We start from the raw sequence: 12,762 nt of genomic DNA, 5'->3' as shown, positions 1-12,762 counted from the left end.
GGACGTGGTTGGCTTAAATTACGTAGACATGTGTTGGTGATAAACCTCTTTTTGAGGAAAACTCATGCTCCCCCCCTTTTTCTGGTCAGTCAGTCTTCTTGTTTATTTTAAATCCTTCAAACAAATAAATCAAAAGGGAAAATGGCTGTGCAGGATGTGCAATTAACATAAACTTTGTGTGTGTATTTAAATATTCTGTGCGTCTCCCCCTAAAAAAAAAAAATAAAAATCTTAACCTTATTACATTTTATTTGTACTGAAATAAACAGCATGCAGCCCATGGTGCTGCCATAACGTTGTTCATTTCTACCTCCCTCATTTTTTTTTTTTCCTCCCATCCTCTGAACTTCTAACTTGCTTTACATTTCAAGAGGATTGCCATGCCAAACTTCTGTAGTAGAGTGTAGATGGGGATGTAAATCTTAAGAGACTCTTTTGCTTTTTATGAATGTATGTACCTGCTACTTCCTTGTGCTCTAACCTCTGGAGTATTGCTTATGGGTTCACTTTGTGTGTCTCCAGCTCCTGCAAAGCCTCCTTTATGTGAGTTCTAGAAGCGTGTATCGTGCTCTTAAATCTGAACAGAAAATTAGTGGCTGAACAGCAATTTTTTTCAGTAGATGGGGTGTCAGCCTTTAAACTACCAGAATGGGTAGTTTTGCATCTCCTTACTTTCCTCCAGTGAGTTCATTGCCGCTTATTTTTTTCCCCTCTGTCAAGAAGTGTTTTTAACTGTTAACTCCACCAAAGGTTTCTCTTTGCAGTGACACAGTGATGTAGCAATTTTGCAGTTTTGCTGCAGGATGCTAAAACTCGAAATTCCCAACTTTTGGTTTAAGAGTCATGGATTGCTGGGAAGAACAGAGAAGGGGTAAATGAGTTTGGATCTGAGACTGCTCACACATCAGACCGAGGAAATCCAGAGAAATTGAAAACACATTTCCAAGTTGCAGCAGTTATACTGAAATCACAGTGACACCAGCTTCGTATTAATGTGCAATACCTGAAATCCTTGAAAATTAAGGGTCACTTGAATACTTTAATTATCTCCTGTCAGCAAATTGGCTCCCGGTGAATTCATTGCCCTTCCCTGTGTTGATTCCCTCCCTGAAGCCTCTCTTAGCATCAGCAGAGCCCAGGGCTGGCTCGAGTAGGCTGCTCATGATGCTGCAGCTTGTCCCTCGGTGGGATACCTAATTTTCTTGAGAGAGCTCAGCGGCTTTTCTTCTGCCCACTGCAGCCCTGTGGTGGAGCTGTGGACAGGTCTCTCCGGGAACAGACGCCGCTGTCAGCAGCTTTACCAGAGGAGTTGATGTAGTGGCATTAATTGCCATGTGAGTTTGTGCTCCCATGCTGAGGGAGGACATCTCTGTCTCAAAAACTATGCCTCCCTTGCCATAGATCACTCGATGTCCCCTTGCTCCCCTGTAGGGTGTTGTAGAGGAGAACATTTCTCTGAATTAGCAGTAACAGCAAAGAACTGCAATCCTTAGCGATGTTTAAGGTTCTCATGGCTTTGGGACTGTGGCACGGCTCTTTTCACTTGCCTGAAGGACTCAGCACTCTGCAGGGCTGATCTTCCTCTCCAAGAGGTGCCCGAGTGGTTGTTGAGAGCCTGGGCGGGTAAGGGGAAAAGTGCCTTCGGTGTGTTCCCAGTGAAACAAATTCATGCCTCTTGCATCGCTGGAGAGCAAGTAATGTCCCTGGATTGGCAGGTGAGGAACATAAGAAGAAAAATGGGTTTTAAACATCATCAGGGAATGCAGCATTCATGAAAACAAAGGGCTGAATAACAATGTCCACAGCACAGGAAAATGCTGTAGCATTCTACCAGCATCCCTGTGCAGCCTGGAGGCTTTGAAGCAGGACAGAGCAAAAATAATGGGAGGACAGTCCTCTGGAAGTCACCCCTGGGAGTATTTTGTATGGAATTATTTAAAAATCTAGGAAAGCAACCTGAATCCCTAGCAGAAGCAGAAAGGCAGAGCAGGATCTGAACGCCTGCAATTCTCCTATTGTGGCTGTGGGACCACAGTGAGAAGCTGGCTTGTGGAAGCAGCATGGTAAGGGGACGTGGAGGGTGCTGATGCAGCCGTGGAGGTGCCTGCTCTGTCCCTCAGCATCCTGCCTCCAGCTGTCCAGGGACACTGCACTGCCTCTGCCTCTTCCCTTTCTGTGAGAGCAGAAGCTGGATGGGAAGAGTTAGTGCCTCTCTGTCAGAAGAGGCAGAATGTGGCTTTACGCTCCCAGAGCCCTGCACCCTTCTACATGGAGACAGATTGGGACTGAATTGTACTTTTTCTGTGCCCTGTACTTGCCGGGGGCCTTGCTGCATGACCTGTGACATGCCGATAGTACCCCTTGTGAGGGCTGACTTTAAGGAAACTGCCTGAATTGTGTGCAATCTGTCGTCAAGCTGGATCCTTCGCATACTGCAAAACACTGTACAGTGAGTTAGATTGAGGTGATAACGCTTCAGAAAGCTGGGTGAGGGCTGCTGCCGTGCCAGCAAGGAGGGGAACCCTGTTTGGCAGCATAACAGCACTACAACCGCGGTGTTCCCGTACCTCAGTGTGTAAAGGTTACGGGTTCGGGTGACACGCGTTATGGGGCCAGGCTGTTAGCAGGTCAGGGAGGGGAACTGGGGGCCTTGTATGGGTAGGAGGTGGTTACAGGTGAGCTGAGTTAGACCTGACCGTCCAGATCATAAATATTTGGAAAGGCACAGAAATATCCCTGTTAAAAAAAGGTAGTCTCCTGAATGGTCTGATGTGAAATTTCTGGTGGATCTAGGGTGGCTTTTCTTCTTTTTTTCCTCAGTCCTTTTCTTCCTTTTTATAATAGAAGCCCTAGACATGAGGAACTGTTTGGACATACGTATTTAACTGGGAGGAAAGAGCTGTAACACTGGTGTGGCTCTAACCACAAACTGACGGTTTCCTGCTGCAAGTAACTTTCTATAGACCTAAACCTCATTCGCTTGTGTTTGTCTGCGCTGTTTAAATAGCTGAGGCAGATTCCACTGCTTCTAGGCTTCTTGTTTTTGATGAAGGCTTTGTTGTAGCAGTTTTGGGGGGTGGCAGCATGAAGCAAGATCATTAGAGGTCTAATAAAAATTCATGGCTGGCAAAGTCCAGAAGGCTTCTGTATCTTCTGATCTCATGTAATGTGGAAGTCAAGAAGCAGCACCAATAAACGTGTGTCAGAATGGCTTTGTAATTACATTTGCATGCATAAAGCTGTTTATTTCTGGGGTGATAGGATGTAATCGCATGAACCTACATGCCTGAGACCTCTTCATCCAGTATTTCTATGGCATCGTTACGTGCTTCTAATTCTCCTCCCCTTCCCCATCCTCCTTCCCTGTGATGTGTTAAATATCACGGCCGCAAAAACGAGAGCACGTTTCTCCCTGCTGTTCCCATTCCAGCTGGAAAACTCGGACAGATCCTTCCCCTGTGGTTTGTGACACTGTAAATAAAGGCTTGGGAGGTCACACGTTCTCCATCTCAAGTTATTTTGATTTTGGTGCTGGAATGGTGTGGGGGGGGTAGGGATCAAAAAAAAGCAAAACCCCAAATTGTTCTGGTTTATTGTGAAAATAAACAACTTGTTATTATGAGTGAGAGCAGTTGGGGAAAAAGACAGTCTTTGACTAAAGCTGAGGGTTAGAGAATTAGACTCAAGGATTTCAGAGGAATCTCTTAATAAGCTTTGAATGAAAAGTCACCTATGAAGGAGAGGTTCTGGACACCACGCTCCTGTGATCTAGTGCTGTCCCTGGATGCTTCCAAAAAATTGTCCAGCTTTAAAGGCATATTGATAGGACTCTGTAAGCATAGTGGTGAGTAATTTTACCGCTGATGAATGAACAGCATTAATGTGTTAAGTGACCTTTGAGCGTATGAGTAAAGCGAGCTTTTAAATATGGGGCTGAGAATTTCTGCCCGTGGGTCTCGCTGGCTGTGATGCATCTTGTGGTTTGGCCGGGCTGAGTCGTTGCTGACAGCCCAGGGCAGGACCCGATGGTCTGGGGCACGGTCAGTGGAAAATACATCGTGCACGCCTGCTCCAGGCACGTTGTGTGGTTTGAGATTCTGCCCCGATTGGCAGCAGGCAGATGGGCTGCGGTGGCTGCTACGGCTGCGTTTCACGCCCGGCGCCCTACATCTGGTGGGCTTGGTCTCCCCAGCTGTGTTCCTTTCCACGTTGGTGTTCAGGGCTTTGAGCATTCACAGAAAACATCGCTTAGGTGTAGATTTCTGTTTCATATGTTTTGATTTTGACATTTGTATAATCCTGGTTAGGTTTTACTAAGAAATGAGCTCAAAACAAGGTCCAGCGGCCTTTATTACTGGCTGGTGGTATGCAGGGTATGATTAATGTTGGCTTACTGGGGAGAAATGAACAGTTACTGGCAACTGTGTCACTTCTTCTGTTGAGTTTTGAAGAGGCCTTTTCCTGGTAAAGATTTTTTTTGTTACTTTTATCAAAACAGGATATAAAATGTGAATATAATTTGTCACTGCAGAGCTTGCATTTACCTTAACGCTACAGAAGTATTTCTTTTTCCATAAACTATTACATTTATAAATGCACAGCAGGAACAAAAGAGAAACTTTCCACATCTAGATGTTAATCTTTGCACAGGATAGTCTTTTGATTCAATAACTCTTCTTGCTTGATCTTCTTTCGCATTTTTTTTTCTTTAATGGGCACGTGACATATGGACATAAAAAATAATGGCCCAATTTCACCCTTGCTGTAGCTCATTGACGTCATTAAAGCTACAGCAGGGATGACTTGGCCCAGATTCTTTTAAAAGAAGAAAAAAAAAAAAAGACCTGATGAACAACCCCTCATGGAAAAGCTCTGTAGAGAAGGGTGTCCTGAGCATAGCACAGAGCAGGTGCTGTGTAATTTTTGATAAAATTCCCAATGGCAACCTTCCGTGAAGTGGGGTAGGACCCTTCCTGAAGGGGACAGACAGCAGGACACGTGCTTGAAGACTCACTTTTGTGATGCCTTAACGCATGGTGGAAAGGGATGGTTCATGAAGTGATTGAAGGCTCCTTAGAGAGGCAGAACAGGGTGGAGAGGTAACTTGTTGGGAAGTTTTCAGAGATGGTTTTCATCTTTTCCAACACACAAGCACAATTTTTGGGAAGCGAAAACATGGTTGAAATGATCTGGGGGAAACTTGCCTTGAGCAGGTTTTTAGGAAGCTGGTTTGAAACTGGTTTGTGTCTGTTTTGTCTCCTACAAGTCAGTCAGTTCTTATTCCTCAGTGCTGCCCAGAGGTAGCGGTCCCTGCCACGGCTGAGGGCCACGTGGGCGAGCCGTTCGCCATCTGAGCGCAGCAGCTCTCTGCCCTGCAGGGGAAGATGTGCAGGATGCTCCCAGGGTCAGTACATCAAGGTTCAAGGTAGGTCTAAGGTGGTACGAACTGCACAAAAAAACAATAAATTCAATCTTTAAATGCTTAGTCTGATTTAAGCCAAAATACTGGTTCGAATCTGAAAACAGATTAAAAAAAATAAAAATGAAAGGTTCTTGCACAGCTATTGACTGCTTTTCTTTTTACTGAAGTAGGGGTAGCGATTCACGGCTGGGAGTTCTGCACATCTTTGCACTAACTTACAGAGTGAACGTTTTGCTCACGGTTACAAATAACTGCAGGAAGAAGCACTCTTTAAGGAGCAGTCGTTGGCCCCGAAGCTGTTATCTGCAGTGGCTGAATGCTTGATCACTGTTTTCAATGCCAGTATTAGTTGCCGAGGGCATCTTTAACCTACTCAGCTGAATTTTTAGTTCTTGGTGGTAATAACTATCTGGCCAAGACAGGTTCTCTGGCAGTTAGTCCAAGAAATCAGATATTTTTCTCATGCCAGACTCTTCTGGTCCACTGAATATTACTGCAAGAACACACAGTTCCCAAGGAGGAAAATGCTTACTGTGGTTTTGGTGACAGTTGGAGCTGACTCGGGAGAGGGAGAGATGGAGCGAAAAGCACTTCTGTCTGCTGGTAAGAGCACGTTGGTTTTATGGGGCTGTTAAGTGGGAAAGTTTGCTGCAGTCGAAAGCCAGCCTAGTGTCAAAGTGACATTGCCTGGCATAAATAGTGAAGGGGGAATTAGATCTTTAGAATATATTCAGTCTTTTGATTAGTCATCCAAAACTCTGCTGGTAAGACAGAGAAAAGAAATGTGGGGTTAACTTGTTAAACGTCCTTCTAACTGTGAAAGAGCCAGGACAAACACGTACTTAATTAATGGTTTCCAGTGAGACCTCCCAGGGGCTGCCAGGAGGCTGCTGAGGAAGAGCAGGAATGCCAGGGGAGGTCGAGGTGGGGGAAAGGTAACTGAAAACTGCTGCCTTAAAGCCTTTGGGAAGCAAAGGCTGTTTGGTGTTATGCAGATAAGAGGGAAGTTTAACATCTTTTTATTGCAAGAAAACAACCTTATTTGCAGAAACTACGCTCCTTGGAGCTTCTCTTTCCTACTACTGGTTTCTTGCACTCGTTTCAGGTTGCTCTACGTTATTGTCCGTGGACCTATTTAGAGTCTTATTGCACTGCTACTGAAGCCAAAAGCAAAACTTTGTAGACTTGAGCAGAACCCGCCCTAGGACTTTAGATAGGTGGAGCCACCACACCTCCCTCCGAGGGCAGCAGGGGCTGAACGTGGATCCAGAGCCAGCAAGTGCTTAAGGGTTAGTGTGTGAATTTTACCCGAGTAAGAGAACGTATGGAAATCCTGAAATTGTGTGTCTCTTTGGCCCACAGCTGTTAAATTCCTAGAAGCAGACCACCTGTGATGGGGCTGAGTGGAGTACCAGCTCCCTGATTTAGGAGTAACTTAATTTCTGCAGCGTGTGGGTCTAGAGATCCTTGTCCTAATAGTGAGTTGCGTTTCCTTTGGCTCAAAATCAGGTTCTTAGGAAGGTGTACAGCTGTTAATGGGTATTAGCAAGCAGTTGTGTTGCATCTATATACGAAGCACGTCTGCTCCCCTAAATCAATGCTGGTTTCTCCTCTGAAGACCAAGCGGAGCATGTCTCACGCAGTGCTCGGGAGCAATGCTGGGAAATCGCGTGCTGCAGCCAAGTTTGGGTTTATGTCCCGTGAAACATCCGCGTGGGGATGTGCACGTGGCTCGGCTGTCCCTGGGGTGCCTGCAGGTTATCAGTGAGATAACCCTAGCACGGAAAGCACTGTGACGGGTGTGGCTGACTGGCTGCGACCACTTCTGTCTGCGTGTCTGCTCGAAAGCTTCAAGTGATCCAAAAAGCACCACTTCTAGTACTGCACAGTGAGTCTGCTTCAGTCCCCGTGCCCGGCCCCGCTGGCTGTGAGCAGGCAGAAAGCTGCTCCAGCAGATCTATTGACAAACCCTCCTGTGTATCCAGCTTGTTTGTGAAGAATGATGACTAAAAATCAATATGCAGATCAGGAGCGCTCCAAGGATCTGAAGAAAATCTTCGTGCTGTATCTGCATCATCCCAGCAGTCGTGTTTGCTTTTTTTTTTTTTTTTTGTTTTTTTTGAAGAAAAAAAAAGAGGATAAGAGGAGGGAGATGCAAATACCGTATTTATTCAGATTAGAAAGGAACATGGGGAAGGAGCTCTAGAAAAAAGGGGAATGGCCCAGTGCTGAAGGAGAACTTTCAGTTTACTCGGCTAGAATGGTTAATCTGCTCCCGATGATTTGGGTGCTAAGCTCAAGAGCAATAGGCTCGCTTCAGGCCATCGCCTACCAGGTCCTGAGGTTCCCCTGGGTGCTTTGAGGTCTTGTACAGGTCTGTGAGGTTCGGGTTTGCTCTTAAGGACTGAGGTCGAGTAACAAAGAATGATGGAAGGGAAGCTTTCAGCCAGCACTGTTTGTGATTATATATGAACTGTCTAAGGAAATAATCTTGAAATTAATTTGCTTCATTTCCTTGATCAATGGCTTTAGTTTGGGTACTAATTCTTCTGTATATAGCTAGAATGCAATCTACCAGTAAAAAGTTTTTTTTTTTTTTTTTTTTTTTTTTTTGATGAGGTTTATTTTGATGGATTATGTTTCTAGGTAACTGCTGAAGGTTATTTCTGGGAAGGGCTGCCAGAACGCTTATTAACATGTGCCCAGACCCAGGTACAGGCCCTTTTGAAAATTTGGCTGTTCCTGTTTAACCTCAAAGAGGGGCAGGGACTGTGCTGAAGTGTGCGAGTCCTCCCAGTTCCCTGCCCACGCTGGGTCTGGAACTAACTCTGTCAATAGTAGAAATGTCACAGCAGGAATGATTTGCTGGATGTGCCCAATCCCATTTATCTAAATGAGCTGTGATCTTGGATTTAACATTCTGTTTCATAGCTAAGATAAGAGGCACATGAATTAGATTATTGCTGGAAAAAATAGAGGGGTGCTGATATAAATACTTCTGCGAGGAGTTTAGCAAAGCATTAGCAAGTCTTTTTATATTTATGAACAGCAGTGGTCAAAGTACTGTCTTGCAAAAGATGCTTTCCGCATGATACCAACTCCAGTCATTAAAAAAGCATGAATCAGATTAAGAAGTGTAGGGTTTTCGATTTGCCTCTGAGTCCTCAGATGTCAGTGCAAGCTTTAATCAGCCGCTGGTGAGGAGCTACCGCGTGAGGCGGGAGCAGGGGATGTGGGCAGAGATGCTCCTGTCGGGGTGGTTTAGGGGCTCCCCAGCCCCTGGGAGGTGACTGCTCCCCAGCTGCTAACCCTTCGAGGATTTTTGAGCCCTCTTGTCCCTTTTGCTGCCCCATCAGCAGCGGCCAAGGGCATCCCTGTGGCTTGTGGACCTGGCAGCTGTGTTGACCATGATGCCTCTTAGGCAATTACTTGGTGCTGTTCGTTCAGGTGGACTCTTTCAGTACTACTTTCTGTCCTTCCTGGTAACGTCCTCTGCATGTGGAACAAGCTTCTTGAGCCGTTTGTTTCATGTCACCCTTCTGGCCCATGCTCCCCGTTGCTTTGAGCACCCTGCTGCTTTTTCCTGGAGTTCAGGGGAGAGGCTCTGGGGGAGACACAGTGATGGGGCTGACAAACATTAACATCTCAAAGGTTTTTTACATGCAAGATGTCATCCACTGTAATTGTTGGCTCTCGTGTTCGAGGCAGCGCTGAGCAGTTCTCCCTCTCCCCCTGTGTTTTGAGGACACGGATGCTCAGTCTTGGCCCAGTACCAGCGCCTGCGTTGTGCGGAGCCAGGAGCAGCGGGGCAGGGAGGGTTTCTCTTGGCAAGGCCATGGTGTGTAGGGCACTGCTGCCCTGCAGAGCCGGACTGCGATAACTTGGAGGGGTTGGCCCAGCCCTCTAGGTGTGCTGAAAGGGCTGCAGGGTGCTCACGTCTGTGCTGATGGCTGCTTTCTGCCCTTTGAGGCCAGGGATGAAGGAGTTCCCCAAACAGGATGGGTGGAAGGCAGGAAGGAAAACTATGGTCCTGGGCTACTGTGGGTGGAAAATCTGCTCTTGCTTTTGAATTTGATATAGTGAGACGTGTTTGAGTTCGTACTGCTTTCAGCAGTCCCCGCTGTCTCTCCAGGCAGCTGTCCTCAGCCTCACCGTTATCACCATGGCTGTTTGCTAGTGATAAAAGCCAAGCTGAGGAAGGCTGGGATCCAGATACTTGGAAAATGGACAGTGCTTTCATTTGGGCTTGTCTCTTATAAGAGATTGTTGAGGTGGTATGTGGATCTGCTTCCTTAAAGACCTGAAGTATGCTTTTACTGACTCTTTGGGCTTTGTGAAATGCTGGAAGAACATCTCCAAAAATAAAAAATAAATTGGTAGAACTTCCCTCCTCATTTCTTAGTAGCTGCCTGTTACGAATTGAAGTAACTCCCTGTGCCATTCTCTTCCCCTTTCTCTTAAATGTAAGCTAGCTTGTGTCCTGAATAAAAGTGAACTTACTGTACTGCTGCTTGGAATAAAGTGCCTCTGTCATTGCCAACCTCCTGCTGCCGGTGGCTCTGGCAGTGCTGTGCCCAGCAGAGACCTGGTGATGTGCAGGTGCTGCCTGTTCTGTGCTGCGACCAGCTGAGAGCGGGCTGCCTCTAGCAGGAGGGCAGGGTTTGGGTAACGTAGCCTTGAGTTAGCAGCCTTTAAGGAAAGCAGCCAGCGTTCTCTAGCTCCCAAGGCTTGCACCAGGGCATTTGTGAAGGCTTTGCCACCTCCTAGCTCTCCTTACCTGCTGTCCCTCTGCTGTGTCAGAGCCCAGCATCGCAGCAGAGCCTGGGAGCCCGCTGCCTTTGGCAGCCTCGAGCCCGAGCGAGTGCTCGGGTGTTGTCTGGGCTGTGCTCAGCTCACCCCGGAGCTGATGGGCGCCGCTTCCTGACGTAAAAGCAGCCGAGAAACTCTAGCCAGGGGCTAAGCTACATCAGGCTGCGCTTTCAGAGGTTAAGCTGATTGCAGATCTCTCATAAATAAATCTTTCTGTATTAATAAATGAATGCCTGCAATGGTTGCTTTATTATGGTGCACGGAAGCTTTCAGAAAGAAAAATTTCCCGAATGAGCCATTTGTGCAGTCTCTGCTGACTTTTAAAGATCGGTGTCATTAATTGAATTCTGCCCCCTCCATTAGAAAGGGAGCGCGCGCTCTTCGCTCGCACATGCACTCGATGCACTTGAAAGAGTGTGGGAAGATCTAAAACATGCAGAGCTAGCTGCCTTGCCTCTGTGGCAGTTGGGTTATCGGGTTGTTTTGGGGAGAGTGGGCAACCTTTCGACGCAATTTTCTTACACTTGGGTCTTTCGGAGTGGGAAGGCTTCCGCGCTGAGGCTCCCGTAGAGTTGTTGCTTGGCTGTGGAGACCTGGCTAGGTGTCTGCTGCTGACTCATTCTTCCTGCAGATTTTCTCATCAAAGCAAAATGCATCGTCCATATATTACGAGTAGCTCCATTCTTCTTCCTACAGGGAAGCGATACTGGTTGGAAATCGATCGCGCCTTACCCAAAGCATTGCAAACGTAATAATTAAGATCTACTTAATTTCTGCGCTTGATAGGTGGGGAGACAGCAGCGTGTTCTTTGAGGCTGTGCTTTGTCTTTTGAAAATAATCTTACCAATTTTACACAAATGCAGTATTACAGCCCGCCCTTATTAGCCACTGATTAGAGGGTCCTTTGTGAAGTGTTGTCTGTTGCTGGCATAATTTAATTAATATGAAACCAGTGAAATTCCTATGGAAACAAAACAGGAGCAAATTGAATCCCAGATAAATGCGTGTTCTGGACTACGAAAGTGAGCACAAAACTAATTTCTTAATGGGACCACTAGAAGAGCAAACAAATCTACAGAGCTGCGGTTGTGTGCCTCAGCTAGAAATGTATGTTTGTGGATATAATTAAACTTCAGTTAATAACATATTGTCCTCGGTCTTGGCGAAGAACTGGATTTGGGCTGTAGCTAAGTGCCCAAAGCGTTCTGCTAGATTAACTTCTCCGTACAGCTGGAGCTGGCCTAGGGCTTTCGTGGCACTTGGGGATTTGGGGCGGCTGGCCTGTGCTTCAGCTCGTTCCTCGCGTGGCTCCGAGAGCGTGACAAACCCTTTTGTGCAGGGGGATGCTGGAGAAATGGGCTGCTGGCCCCATCCCTGACCCGCCGTGGGAGGCGGTGGGCGAGCTGGGAAGGCAGCCTTCAGCAGCCGTGCGTGAGGAAGGGTGAAGTGTGAAGGTGATGCTTCATGATTCACTTTTTGCATTGCAAATCCTGTTTCGTAAGTAATCTGCTTCCACCGATGCATTAAATGATTTATTATCTCAGGGCTTTTCTTCACTCTGGAAAAAAAAAAAAAAACAAAAGGCGATCAGCTTTTTTTAAAGCTCTGTGCTGAATATTATATGATTAAGTTGTAATTTTGAAGTGACGCATTTGGGCATATAATTTTCAAGACCATCTTTGGTTTCGGGGATCATAAATGCTGGTTCCAGCTGTAATGAAGTGCTGGGCTACTTAATATGCTCCTATCATTGTATGTGTCTTTTGTTCAAATTATTAAATCACGGTAGCTATGACTATAATAACGCGGTTGTTTTATGTCTTGGAACAGGGGAAAATAATTTTATTTAGCAGGAATAATGCAATTGTAACATGCCTCTGGGTTGGAGTTAAAGGGGGAGGTGGTGCAGGTGGCTGGCAAGCCAGCACTGCTCTCGCTGACTTTCTGCAGAAATTCCGCTGCCGTGGAGCTGCAGCGTGTGTGTTCGTGATGGGACGGCTCCTGAGCAAACACCGGGGTGTTTCTGAGTAGAAGCAGTAGAAAAACATTATGGCTGTGAGATCCCAGCTGTTATGGGCAGCAGCCCAGGTAAGTGGCTCACATAGGGGCTAAATACTGGCTGTGAGATGCCGGCCACCCCAGGCAGAGCACTTCTTGGCACCTCTGACGGCCGTCCGCAGGTAAGCAGCTGGCTGCCTCCGTGGTTTTATGAAGCACAGTGGCAGGGAAGGACTTTGAGATCCTCTGGCACAAAATGCTTTGAAAATAAAGTATTTATTTCCCCTTTTTGAAGGGGAAAGGTGCATTATGGTTTCTTGAATCAGGATGACTGCACCAATTCAAATGTAATTTGATAAATGAAGTAGAAAGGCCCAGGGAATGACCTCCTGTAAAATACAGTGCCTGAATCATTTGAGCTTTAAATCTTGCTCCACATCTCTGTGTTTCCTGCTCGTGCTGTTCACTAAAGCAGCCTCCTGTGCCCTGTTGTTTTGGGGTTGATAATAGATAGCTAAGTGGTGCGGGCTGA

The 12,762-nt window shown here is 46.5% G+C and overlaps 1 protein-coding gene across 8 annotated transcripts in view; it reads left to right on the top strand.

Annotated features, from left to right (window-relative positions):
• Positions 1 to 12,762, top strand: part of PITPNM2 (phosphatidylinositol transfer protein membrane associated 2) — a 133,656-nt gene that overhangs the window by 15,620 nt on the left and 105,274 nt on the right. The gene's annotated exons all lie outside the window — the stretch shown is intronic.

The sequence above is a fragment of the Aythya marila genome (assembly GCF_965140915.1).
Source record: "Aythya marila genome assembly, chromosome: 17".
In the NCBI taxonomy this organism is placed as follows: Eukaryota; Metazoa; Chordata; class Aves; order Anseriformes; family Anatidae; genus Aythya; species Aythya marila.
Note: the sequence above shows the minus strand (reverse complement) of the source record. Positions and strands in the feature narration are given on the sequence as shown.